The 13,115-nt window shown below is 46.2% G+C and overlaps 1 protein-coding gene across 1 annotated transcript in view; it reads right to left on the reverse strand.

Moving 5' to 3' along the window:
• The window catches only part of LOC136430611 (glycine receptor subunit alphaZ1-like), an 88,011-nt gene extending 85,499 nt beyond the window's left edge, over nt 1-2,512 (reverse strand). The window contains exon 1 of the mRNA XM_066421368.1: nt 1,968-2,512. The gene's annotated coding sequence lies outside the window, so the exon portion shown is untranslated. The remainder of the gene's footprint in view (nt 1-1,967) is intronic.
• Between the last annotated feature and the right edge of the window lie 10,603 nt (nt 2,513-13,115).

Consider the following 13,115-nt stretch of genomic DNA (forward strand, 5'->3'; position numbering starts at 1 on the left):
GGAAAGTATGACTATCCTATATCATTTTTGTTTAAAGAAGCACCATCACTGTCCATGTGTGAGTAATGATGATGATATAAAAGATCCATCTCGATAGACAGCCGGTTGAGCATCAGTCTCTCGGCCTGGCCTGGCGCGATGCTCCCTGATATCGACATGTGCCCTGCGCACAAATTGGATTGTGCGCGCTGGAGATGTGGAATAACAACAATGATCCACAGATAGACTCGACACGCCATACTCCATATCTCCTCAACTCCGCACCAGATCATGATGCTCATCCTCAGGCCTAAAGCCCCCCTCTCACTGGACTCGGCACCCTGGCGGCGTCGCTGAGTCCTAAACTGGATTTGTGTTACCCTTGACTTCATAATGGGAATATCATTCAAAACGTATAAGTATGACCAAAAAGACAACAAAACACACAGAGCTATTCTTTTTTTGTCAATGAAATTCGTTGAGTGCTCTGTCAATTCGATCGGCCGAAGCGACGACGCCAGCGTGCCGCGGGTCCAGTGAGAGGGGGGCTTTGAGGTAATATGTTGTGTTTCCTGTAGCAGTAGTAAAGAAAAAATAGGGTCGGTAGGTTGGGATTACCTTTTTCGTTTCTTTCCTTTTTTCTTTTAGATTTCGGCCAAAGCGATCCAACAAATACATACAATTCATTCCTTGACCAAGACTGGTGTTGTACGGTCGAAGATTTGAGTAAGTTCAATATTTTTTGTTGGCAATTACAATTAAAACTTGTTTCAGAATGACTTCTACCAACACAGATGAACTTGAAGCTAAAATACAATTTAACATTTCAAAGCTGCGATCCAACAGAATACTAGTATTTTCAACATCATGTTGTATTTTTACTGATATAAAGAGTACAATGTTTACACGTTGTTACATCAACTGTTCAAAGCCTTAATCTGCTAATAAAATGTGAAATTAAAACAAAATTGCTGGAGTCCGTTTTGAAGTGTCATCACTGACAAATTGTATGTCCCTTGCTATAGGTCGACCAAAAGCTACATGTATAGAAACCGGAAACACAACATATTTTTCTCAGGCCTGACCAGCCTGTAGGACCTGTCGCCCTGTACATCCGGGCAGCTGGCATGGCACGAAAAACTCCAGCCTCATCTTAATGAAAAGATGGCGGTCCGGCAGCAGTGGCACGTTCGGAACGGAAATTTCATCTCCAGCCCGCTCAATAGGTCCTGCTGCCTATCGATCCGGGGCCATGTAGTTAGGCCGGCTGCCCCGCGTAACCCGCGGATCTATAGACGATAAAATGCCCCCAAAATGACAATAATAAAACTCACGGACACACACACACACACACACACACACACATACACACACACAGATGTCAGGCCTAGTCACAGGCCATCCACAGGAGTTGCGGACAGGGCGTCAGTCCTTAACTCTTCAACACAGAGAGATATTATAACAATGGCGTAAAGCACTTTTACTGATGCCGTCTGGCTTGGTACAATAACCTGTGAAATCTGCTCATCCTGCAAGCCGGTATTATTATGTAAACACCTCCTGATCGATGGCGTCTGTGTGAAAATTACAGAGTGGTTCATTTGTCCATTTTTTTTTATTCCACTGACCTGTCGCGATGCTTGTGAATGATTCCCGATGCTGTCAACAGTTCGGAGTGGGGAGAATCAACCGGTAGCTATGTGTGCTCGCACCTGGCATCGTCTCGCTGTAAACTCGCTGCGTGCAAGCTCAGACATTGTGCAAATCTACCAGCAAACCGCCTTAACGCGCTGCCATACAACATCACATACAGGACAGGTAATATCAACAGCATATTCACCCCTCATTAGCGGGAGGCGAACGATCCCGGCCCATTCCCTGTAATTTTCACATCTTCTCCGTAAACACTGGAGCAATCTAGTCATTACTGTTGATACGTTCGCTAAATCAAGACAAGAGAAGGCGGGAAACCTGCCACACTAACTCACCTGTCCGCCATCGTGTCCGGGAAACAGGTGCAAAATGCGCGGCTGTAAAAAAACAGGGGGACCCCGTACGGTGAATACTCCCTCACGGTGCGTTCTCCCTCTCTCGGCGTGTTCCGGGCAGGTTCTCGGTCCCTGGGCGGGTAAATCTTGCCGCTGGCCCGCTAGGATCCTACAGGAATGTGCCTGTGGGCTCGACCAGGCCGGAATCGTGTCCGGGAAGCAGCCGGGTTCCGTGCAGGGTTGGGGAGGCCTCTTGCACGGCGGAGCGCCCCAACATAAATCAGTTCACGCGAGGCACATCGCTTTGCGCGGGACCACCTCAATCTTTAAAGAGCTATTTCACTATTGATAACACAACACGGCGGGTTCTAATGGAGAACGCACGGTGAAAGCCAAATGGGCCTTTCAAATTATCGCCGCTCCTCACTACTGTGGCCGCTTCTGCCCAAGGTGGTGACTCGCAGTGCGTTTTATGTACTCTTCACGTCCGGGAAGTTTTCTCGGTGGTGGTGCCGGCGGGGGTTCGCATCCCCTCCGTACGCACTTGACACCCGTTCACACGGCCCTCCCCGATCAACCGGGCTCCATGTATTATGGAATTAAATAGCGAGAGATTGTGTTTCATACAGCGCTCACAATGCAAAGATAGGTAAATGCATAAATGATTGTTTGTTATTGGAATAGATACAGAAACACACGATTAGCCCAACCTGATGGTATCTAGATACATGTATTAGAGATTCAGGTATGTTCGCCTGTATTATTTAGTATGAAGATTTCACGATTTATTTTATATCTTTCATTACTTTGTGTCATAATTATTATGTCAATAGAGTTTCTCTATATTATGGAATCAAGCCATCGGGAGACTATGTTTCCCTGTTAATGCCAAGGTCACAAAACGGGGCCCGGCCGGGCAAATTGTGGGAACGAAATATACGATATAAAAGACAACAAACCACACAGAACGCAAAATATTTAATCCTTATCATAAATTATGTATTTTCTTGATATACATTTTTCATTCTTTGTTTTCCCCAACAGCCCGGCCGGGCCCCGTCGTGTAAATGCGACCCTGGCTTAAACCGGCAGGTTAACGGTCATGGCTGTACTGTAGGTCACTTGAGGAAAGAAATGAGTAGCTCAAGCGGGGCATGAAAATTTCTCCTCGTAGGAATCTCAGCGTATCACACACTTCCATCCTCCACCATCGTGCAAACCGGGCTATTGTATCAAGACGATGACAACAAAATGTGTTTTAGATATTTCCTACATCTACAACTCCTGTGCACTGATGAAACGAAAGGATGATAATGAAACCCTACGGAAAGATTTATGGTGATTACAAGGAACAGAGTTTTATTTGCAATTACAAGCTCTTGCCTGAGGCCTAACTGCAATATGTAATAGTATCTAGAATAATACACAGACCGTGCAAGATAGCAATGGTGACAGTTTGTACAAATTACTATTCTAATACGAACGAAGACGTAATACAATCTTAATATCCTTTTGATATTCATATGCATCTGCAGGGAAGGGAAACATTTTGCTTTGCTACGTTTCTTCTTCTTCTCTGAGTAAATAAGGTCAATGACCTAGACCAGGCGGCTGTCACCATGGTTACTGGTTAAGTAGCAGGCACCCGTGTGATTGCATTATGTAGCAAGTGGCAGGACAGAGGTGGGGGGACTGGTCACCGTGTAAAGGAATATGTTTGAGTAAGAATATAGAGAGCACTAGTTCTTTAGACCAGACAATGCATATGTGAAGGTAAACAACATGCATTTGGCTGCAAATGTTGGGTTTCTAGTTGGGTTTCCCTTCAGTGTTTGTGTCTCAGGAGTTGTGTGTATGTGCGCGCGCGTGTGTGTGCGCGCGCGTGTGTGTGTGTTTCTATAGAAAAGTTTGAATGCGACGAACACATGATCCCCGATTTGTTCCACAGAGCTGAGTTTCAAATGAGAGGATGTCCGCATATACATTGCTTGCTGGGTACCGCAAATGTGAGATCAAGGACAATTTTTGTCCTTGGTGAGATTAAATCCAATGTGTTAAGACAAATTGAGATAAACCGAACACACATGCTTGTGTGTAGTGAAACCTTTGGGAGCGCCCCCCGCGGGTTTGCGCGCTCCCCTGTGCGCAGGTGTGAGGAGTTCGGTTACACCGCGCCGAGGAATGCATCACAATTTTATCCGCCAATGAATCTCCATCCAAGCCGGGGAACCGGGTCATTAATGCCTGCTCGTCACTGCCGAGATCATATTGATGAAGGGAGGGGGTATAACTATAGCTGCGTTCTCATAGCATAGCATGATGGCCAGTGACGTTGTAGAAAGCCATATAAACAAACAACAACAAAACTATAGCTGCGTTCTCATAGCATTGCATGATGGTCAGTGACGTTATAGAAAAAAAACTATAGCTGCGTTCTCATAGCATTGCATGATGGTCAGTGCCGTTGTGGTAAAAAATACGAAAAAAACACACAAATAAACAAAACAACAACAAAACTATAGCTGCGCGCTCCTAGCATAGCATGATGGTCGGTGACCTTATAGAGAAACAAATAGATAAAAAAAACAATAACAAAACTATAGTGACGTTGACAAAAATAAACAAACAAATCAAAAACAAAGCTATATGTGCGTGCTCATAGCATAGAAGTCAAAGGAGTTTACAACAAACAAGCAAACAAACAATAACAAAACTATCAGTGCTTTCTCATATAGCAAGATAGACAATGACGCTGACAAGAACTAAATCAAAACATCATATACTCGTTAAAATTTTTTTTACCCTCCTCCTCACCTCCGAAGATCAACATGAGACTAGAGACTAGGGAGCCCTGAATCTAATCAGTGTGAGGTCTAATCAAGACCTACATGAACCCACGTGCCAAATTTCAATACGATCAATCCTTGAATTTTCGAGTTATCGCGTTCACAGACGGACAGACAGACGGACGGACGCATAAACGCTGCCGAAAACATAACCTTCTTAGCGACTGTAATAAAATGATGAGAACTAATTGATAGGCGGATGTATAATTCTACCTTGCCTCGTGTGAGTGAGATTATAACTCTCGCGCGGCGCGGCGCGATCAGGTGCACAGCTGATGTATGACTCTCCCACATTTAATTTAACCGTCTCATCGCGCCAGCGCGGGGAAATTGACCCCATCATTAATTAATAAAACCTCATAACATGCTTGATTTTGCCATTGATTCTGACTTTGAACACAAAAACAAATCTGAGGCCTGACGTACAGCTGCATGGCGTAACAGTGGGCACAGCGTGTATATGTGTATATGTGTGTGTGTTTGTGTGTGTGTGTGTGTGTGTGTGTGTGTGTGTGTGTGTGTGTGTGTGTGTGTGTGCGCGCGCCCGCGTGTGTGTGTGTGTGTGTGTGTGTGTGTGTGAGAGAGAGAGAGAGAGAGAGAGAGAGAGAGAGAGAGAGAGAGAGAGAGAGAGTTTGTGTATGTGTGTGTCGGTGTGTGTTTGTGTGTGTGCTTGTGCTTGGGGGCGAGATCAGGGACCAAACATTAGCGTTGAAACAGCCTGCAGTTCTAAACACACGCTAGGGGGCGCTGTTATTGCGCGTTGCCGGCTATAGTCACAGGTCGATCGTGTTGAATTTCTGCCCCGTTGCGTCTCTTCTCATATTCCTGAGCGCGTTTTTATCGCCGTGGCATGTGGAGACGGACGGCCGGGAAGTTTACCACGTCATATACTCAGATCAATCTTCCCGGGGATTGCCTGGCGGCCATCAAGGCCGCAGTATTTTTCAAGCACAAAATTAAGGCCCTAAATTCCGGGTTATATCGATATTGGTTGTCGAGTCGGCTGTTGGCAGGCGGGGCGCGAGATGGAATGCGCCGGTTTCCAGGGCAACGACCCGTACAGAATTTACCGTCCCCGTGAGTCCGGGTTAATGCGGAGGAACCCCCGCTCGTCGCCCTTCCGTCAAATATCTTCCAATGTCTGCAAGGAACTCTCACTTTCAACTGCCTGACCTTGAAGTTAAGGTTATACGAGCACATTTCAGTCAATACGTTATCACCTAAGGTTTGCACCCGTATGCCACCCCGATGTACACCCCCCCCCCCACACACACACACACCGCTGAAACTGGCCGTTTCCCACCTTATTAGGAGGTTTGCACCCACGTGACCATGGCGTAAGGATTGTCCGTCATGTTGAATGGTTAAACCTGCAGGTTCATAGCTGGTTCAGCTGGGGTTAGTTACGATAAAGGCTTGCTGTTTATCCGGGTCATAGGGCAGATCAAAGTGTTTGCACCCACGTGACAATGACGTCAGTATTTCCGCCATGTTGACTGCTCAAAACTGGAGGTTGTCGGGTAAATGTTGATTTGAACGTGTAATCACAGTCACGTGATTGTCACGCTTTGTACTTTAAAATATCCAGGTCTGACCCGTCTAGATTTAGCTATAACTAGCTGGTGTCTGCTACAATGTAGGCATGCTGTTCATCCGGGTCATTGAATATATCTGCGTATACGTATGCAGCTTGTGCTGTTAAGTCCGAACCTGGTGTGTTATATACGCCATAAGGCGGCTTACCGGGTATGTAATATAAGTTAAGTGTTTGAAGACAAATTCAATCTCTACAACTTGATACGATTCGGAGATTACTTCCGGTCGGTTCAAGTGACACCCATCAATCTTCTTCAGCGTCACTAGAAATAGTAGAATGAACTGGCAGAACGAATCAATACTAGTACGTCTAACTGGAAAACCGATTGAACATGTCAAATTCACTAAGTTGTGAGGACGGTATGCAAATGTAACTCAAATGTAACTCATGTTGGGATAGCGCAAATGGTAAGACCACACCATAGGAACTGTTGAGGGTTTTGGGAGTCTAGTCGTTAGTATTTCAGGTAGGGATAGCACCCATGGTAAGACCACACCATAGGTACTGTTGTAGGTGTTGCGGCTCCAGTCGTTAGTATTTCAGGTAGGGATAACGCCCATCATGAAACCACACCATAGGAACTGTTGCAGGTGTTGGGAGTCTAGTCGTTAGTATTTCAGGTAGGGATAACGCCCATGGTAAAACCACACCATAGGAACTGTTGCAGGTATTGGGGGTCCAGTCGTTAGCATTCCGGTGCGTCCGCCCCGTGACCCCGCCCTACCAAAGACCAAAACGACAGTGCTACACAGCTTCCCCAACTCAATTCTTGCCGGTCCGAGGCATGATTCCAAACGCTCCGAGGCATAATTCCAACCGCTCCGAGGTATGATTCCAACCGGTCCGAGGCATTTCCAACCAGTCCGAGGCATAATTCCAACCGCTCCGAGGCATGATTCCAACCGGTCCGCGGTACAATTTTCTTTACGCACCGCGACCTGATTCTAACCGGTCCTCGGCAGAATTTTCTACCCTACGCGCTGCCCTGCGTTCCTCGACAGCGGCACAGTCCCCTGTCCCCCACGCTAATACAGTGGACGATCCCAGGTGGGTCAAGGGTCACTCGTGTTGTGAACAGCCAGTCAGGTCGTGTTTTTCAGTGCTTCGTTCTGACTATCACCGTCTCTAAAAATACGTGCGTACAAACTAAAAGGCAGCCCTGATTGTCAATATCAACTACAATATCAACTACAATCGACGGACAATTGGCGTTATTCCTTTTTGCCCCTCCCGTGTCAGTAGATCGACTGAAAGGATGATATAGTGGGCGTTGACCCCTCTAGAAATCTGCCTGTCGTGGACTCAACATTGCTACCAGCACACACACACACGTTCACCACAAAACAATGTTGTGTAATATGCACATTAGATATTGGCCATAAAATTCATTGACAGAAACATACGGTCGATAATACAAAAGATATTCTTGTTCAGTCACGGAAAAATCCTGTTATAGCCCCAGCCATGAATGAAATCGAATGTTATAGAAATGCTATCTGTTACTAGTAGTCTGTGTTGTCCATGTATGAACTTTCATCAAATAACTCGACCATGCGATATGCTGAAAGGACTAAAAAAAACCGTGGCCAACTTGAACTTTTGCCAGCGTAGGAAGTTGTCCTGCAAGACAGGTCCGTTTATTTCAGGTTAAGAATCTGAAATAACACAGAAACAAAATGCAAGCTATAGTATAACGTTATATAAAAGGAGAGCTAGCTGAGGAAGAGAAGGATGCGTACCGATCCCGTCAAGTACACCGCCAACTCATATGATATATATACTATAGTCTGTAGCACTGACAGTGTCAGGTTTGAGGTCTCTTGAACTTTAATATCATAATTTAAACAGAGCCAAGCCGGTTTTATTGCTGTCACGGTTGTTGCAACAACAGCAAATATGCCTATGACACACGGCGACGAAAGTTTATATTTTCGCAGTTCACATTCGACACGCGTGACCCTTGACCCACCTGGGACCGTCCACTGTATTAGCGTGGGGGGCAGGGGACTGTGCCGCTGTCGAGGAACGCAGGGCAGCGCGTAGGGTAGAAAATTCTGCCGAGGACCGGTTAGAATCAGGTCGCGGTGCGTAAAGAAAATTGTACCGCGGACCGGTTGGAATCATGCCTCGGAGCGGTTGGAATTATGCCTCGGACTGGTTGGAAATGCCTCGGACCGGTTGGAATCATACCTCGGAGCGGTTGGAATTATGCCTCGGAGCGTTTGGAATCATGCCTCGGACCGGCAAGAATTGAGTTGGGGAAGCTGTGTAGCACTGTCGTTTTGGTCTTTGGTACCGCCCTGACCCCGCCCGTTACGCGCCGTGACCCCGCCGCGCCCGCCCGCCCTTGCATCAACCCCAGCGGACGCTGACAAATTCGCCGCGCGCCGATTGAGTTCCACTCCACGTCTGAACAAGCTGATTGAATCTGTGTGATTCGTCGGATCCACACTTTCAATTTCAACGGGAGAGATCTTATATCTGTGCGGAGGGATATGGATGGCCGAGAGGTGAGAAGGTTGCGGCCGGATGGCGCTGATAAGGATCGGGCAGATTCAACATAAGAGTGGTGGTGGTGGGTCTAACCATGTGTCAGATAAAACCATATCTCCGTCACTCTGGTTCTGTCCCTCTCTCTCTCTCTCTCGATCTTTAATAGGTGCACATGGCGCCAGCAACACGTGATCTAACTTACACGTGACGTAATCAACAGGTTAGAGTCTATACCGTCCCCCGTGCATATTCAGTCATGTCTGTGACCACTGATGTGACGATGTTGCAAGTGTCGCAGATTTTGGCCGTGATTTTCCTTTGCTATGTCTCTCTCCGTCCATGCTTCTATTGATCTGTCTATTCGCCAGGGGACCACGTGACGTCACAGCGACGTCACCGATTAACGGTGGAACGCGCGGTTTGTGACGCTCGTGTGTCGTTGAGTCCGCCGTACCGCTATCTACCCCGTCCTGGCGCTATCGCGGCCGCACTCCGCGCACATGTACGCCTTACCAGACGTGCTGGATTGCCAGATATAAGGTATTGATTAGGGGGAAGTTTTACGAGCGAGGAGAGATATCTCCATTTTTCCTGTTCTGGGTTTTTGACAGTTGTTTATTAGATATTGAACATAAAGACTTATACTGTTATGCAGACCGAATAGAAGCCGTTGCGAGCTTAAAGACGGCACCCGCTATCTTTCCTCAGCTCTGAAGGGCAGTCACGTGACCTGAGAGTCAAGATATGCTGTATAGCCTGTAGTCGCCCTGGAGTTGTAGAACTTTCTGCTGCATTACCACGGAAAGCCGCTAGGGTTCTCATAATCTAATTGTTTCTTTTTACTCTTCATTTTGCAAACAACTACAAACATACCAAATATCATTAAGATCCAGTCACAAACATACAGAGACAGACGCACCCGACGCGAATTTAATGAATGAATGAATAATTGAAGACCTGTCTTGTACACATATACCTACTGGGTTAAGTGCAGGTCACTACAAAATGATACTGTACAAATACATCTATACATTGCCAAGTATCTACAAGAGTTATAATCTGAGTGAATTCGACTTCTCCTCTCTTCTTTGTAATGTTGAAAATGTAATAGCAGATCTAGACATGTTTCATAATCAAAGGTTTGTCTGGATTTATTAGAAATTAGTATTAGGAAATATGAATTTTTCTGTGCCGCTTGGATGTATAGAATAGGGAAACATATGTTGTATCAGTCTTTAGGGTCCATCTCTCTTTGTGATGAGATCCGTGCGGCGTGCTCCCCTCCCTCGGTAGAACAGACGGGAAGACGGGTGATCTATCCCCGCTCCTCCTGCCGCTAAGCCCCCCCCCCCCCCCCCCCCCCGTACAGGGGTTAATACTAATATCGCTGTTCCATGTAATTGATTTCACAGTCTCGCCTTGAGGAGAGACATTTGCAGTTGCCGATTAGTTCGCGAATATCTCAGGTTCGACATCGCCGGGGGGCAGCAACCTCACAGTCCCGCGTTTGCATACAAACTAGCGCCGCACTGCACGGACATAGCGGCATGATTAACGTGGTGTGTACTCGGAATAAAGACTATCAGAGTAAATGCCGGGTTTCTGATAACCATTCTAAATCCCCGGACAGTTGGAGTTTGCGTTATACAGACTAGTAACATCTAATAATTTTCAGAAAGTGTACAAATTAGAGTAGAGACAATCTAGCTATGCATGCTCATACATATGTCCCTTGCTAACCACCCTCCACCCCCCTAAAGGATAGGGACACCAGGTTTTTGCTAGGGTCAGTCGGCTGACCGGAAACACAACATTTATTCTCCTAGGCCTTGCATAGTATCCTCGAGCTCCTTCTCCTGGTTTTAAGGAGTCTTCCAGACGACGTTTGCGCCGTAATGTTTGCCCCAAACGGGCGGCCGGGCCCTGCGGCCGTCACGACTCCCCTACTCCACGCACAGGCGTGTTCTAACGACCGAGGAGAAAAGGCGGATTTCCTCCGACCATTAATATGCCAGAGACGCGTGCATGGAAGATTGTTTACTCTGACGAGCTCACAGAGTCGTATTGATGTGAAATACGGCGTGTGACTGAAGTGACTCCCGGAGAGGATCCGTCATCTGGAAGTGTTCCCTCCCGGCGCGTGGTCATGATATCTGTACGCCGCCAGGAATAAGATAAGAACTTATTCCTCCAGTCTATCATATGCTTCTGTGTCATATCTCTCTCTCTCACTTTCTCATCGCGTAATGTCTGATCTCATTTCTTTCTTCCCACCCCCCCCCCCCCTTTTCTCCCTCTCTCTCTCTCTCATCAGCAGAGACAAACCCGGCGGTGTCGTCACGCCTGTCCGTAAATGTTGCATGATTTCATTCGGAGCCCATCACGGGGGTCACGGGCAGGCGCTAAGTCATCACAGTCGGGCTCGCGTCTGCAGAAAGGCAATTACCGCCCGGCCGGGAACGGGATATCAACATTCTCCGGCACGAATCATGGTTATAATGAATAAATGAAAGACATGCATTCATGCCTTGAAGGGCTAGGTACATGTCGTCCATCGTATAATTTTACAATACATAACACATAACAGACATATGAATTGAAGCATATTACCATACTATCTTCAGACCACGAGATATCAAAACTGGAAGTTCCGCTGCTGTGTCCAGAGAAGCCGTTACCCAACGTGTAACCATTTTCAGTTCTGATCACAACTTACCATCACCCCAAAAATGAAAGCAATCCATTCAGCCGTTGTTGAGTTATTTTCTTAAGTTAACCAACAGACAACCCCCCTCCCCACACACACACTAACGCTGCCTAAAATGTAACCTCCATTTCTCATGGAGGTAAGAAGTCTATGTAGATATAAATGTGGATCCTGCCCCGTAGCAACGCCCCCTGGCGTGATGCAGGGGAGGGGGGGGGGTTGGTCAGCCGCTCGGGAAGGGGCACAGCAGAACACGGTGTCGGGATTATCCCTGTTAGTTTGTTTCACATAGCCGGAAACCGACATTGGGCGTATCACACCTATTTATTGTACAATAAAACAATCTTTATTGACACAACAAAGGTACAACGACTTTCGTAAGGTCTATTACATCTATACATACATACAAACAAACAAACAAAAAACAAATAAGTGCATACAAATGAGTTTGTTTACAAAACATGATATTGGATAGAGCAGCATATTGAAATCTAACGTGTCTTATACTTATACATTGCTTGTTCTAATGTCCAAACATTATTTCGTGTATATACATATCCGTACACAGTAAGGATTATCACCTCCTAGTATGTAATTGAATATATCAACAGAATGGAGCGTACGCGTATTGAATTCACTTGAAAAAGCGGAAATAAAGGTGAATAGCAATGTGCGTAGGACCGAACTGTGAGGTTATGAACCACTCGAACCGGGAAGGACCCCTACTCTTTTCGATAAGTGTGGTGGGTTCTTTAACGTGCTTGAGGTGCGGCTTTCCTTTAAACACCGAACTTCCGGCTTTACTTCCAATCCAAGAGGACGTCCCTAACCGAAGCTAGGTACTCGTTTTCACCTAAGTCGAGCGAGGACATACATGTAAGTGTTTAGTGCCTTCCCTACGCTTAAGGGCACAACATTGGTACCTGCTAGGGACTCGAACCCAGAACCTAAATTAAGATTCTAAGTAAACAACACTAACCTTCCCACTCTAATCTAAAGACTTGTGTGTTTGTATAGATGTATACAAATGTTTCCGGCTTCCCTTCTGGCGTCCAGTGTAGTGCTATTCTGGTATATGGTTATGTAATTTGGGTCTTTTCTCGATACGTGCCCTATCCATTTCCATCTTCCTCTGAAGATGATGGTTTTCATACTCTTGTTCACATTCGTTGTACAATTCCTCGTTAGAAATAGTCTTTGGCCTGAAGATGCGGAGAATGCTTCTTAAATTTTTTGCATGAAATGTTGACCGTTTTTGTACAGTTAAGGGCTTTCAAATTGATGACCTATAGCTACGTTGATGCTACACAGAATCTTTAGAAAGGTGCGCACGAAGAAAAGAATATGTCAGGGATTAGAGTGTCTCCAAGATATCTTAACACATTTTTTTATTCTACCAACCTCAAGGTTTATCCATCCAGAAAGGAAGGCGGTACTTACGTCATGATCACGTGATTGCGAACACGTGGTGTCGAGGGGCGTAAAGGCAGGACGTGAACCCAAAG

This window comes from Branchiostoma lanceolatum, chromosome 1, assembly GCF_035083965.1.
Source record: "Branchiostoma lanceolatum isolate klBraLanc5 chromosome 1, klBraLanc5.hap2, whole genome shotgun sequence".
Taxonomy (NCBI): Eukaryota; Metazoa; Chordata; class Leptocardii; order Amphioxiformes; family Branchiostomatidae; genus Branchiostoma; species Branchiostoma lanceolatum.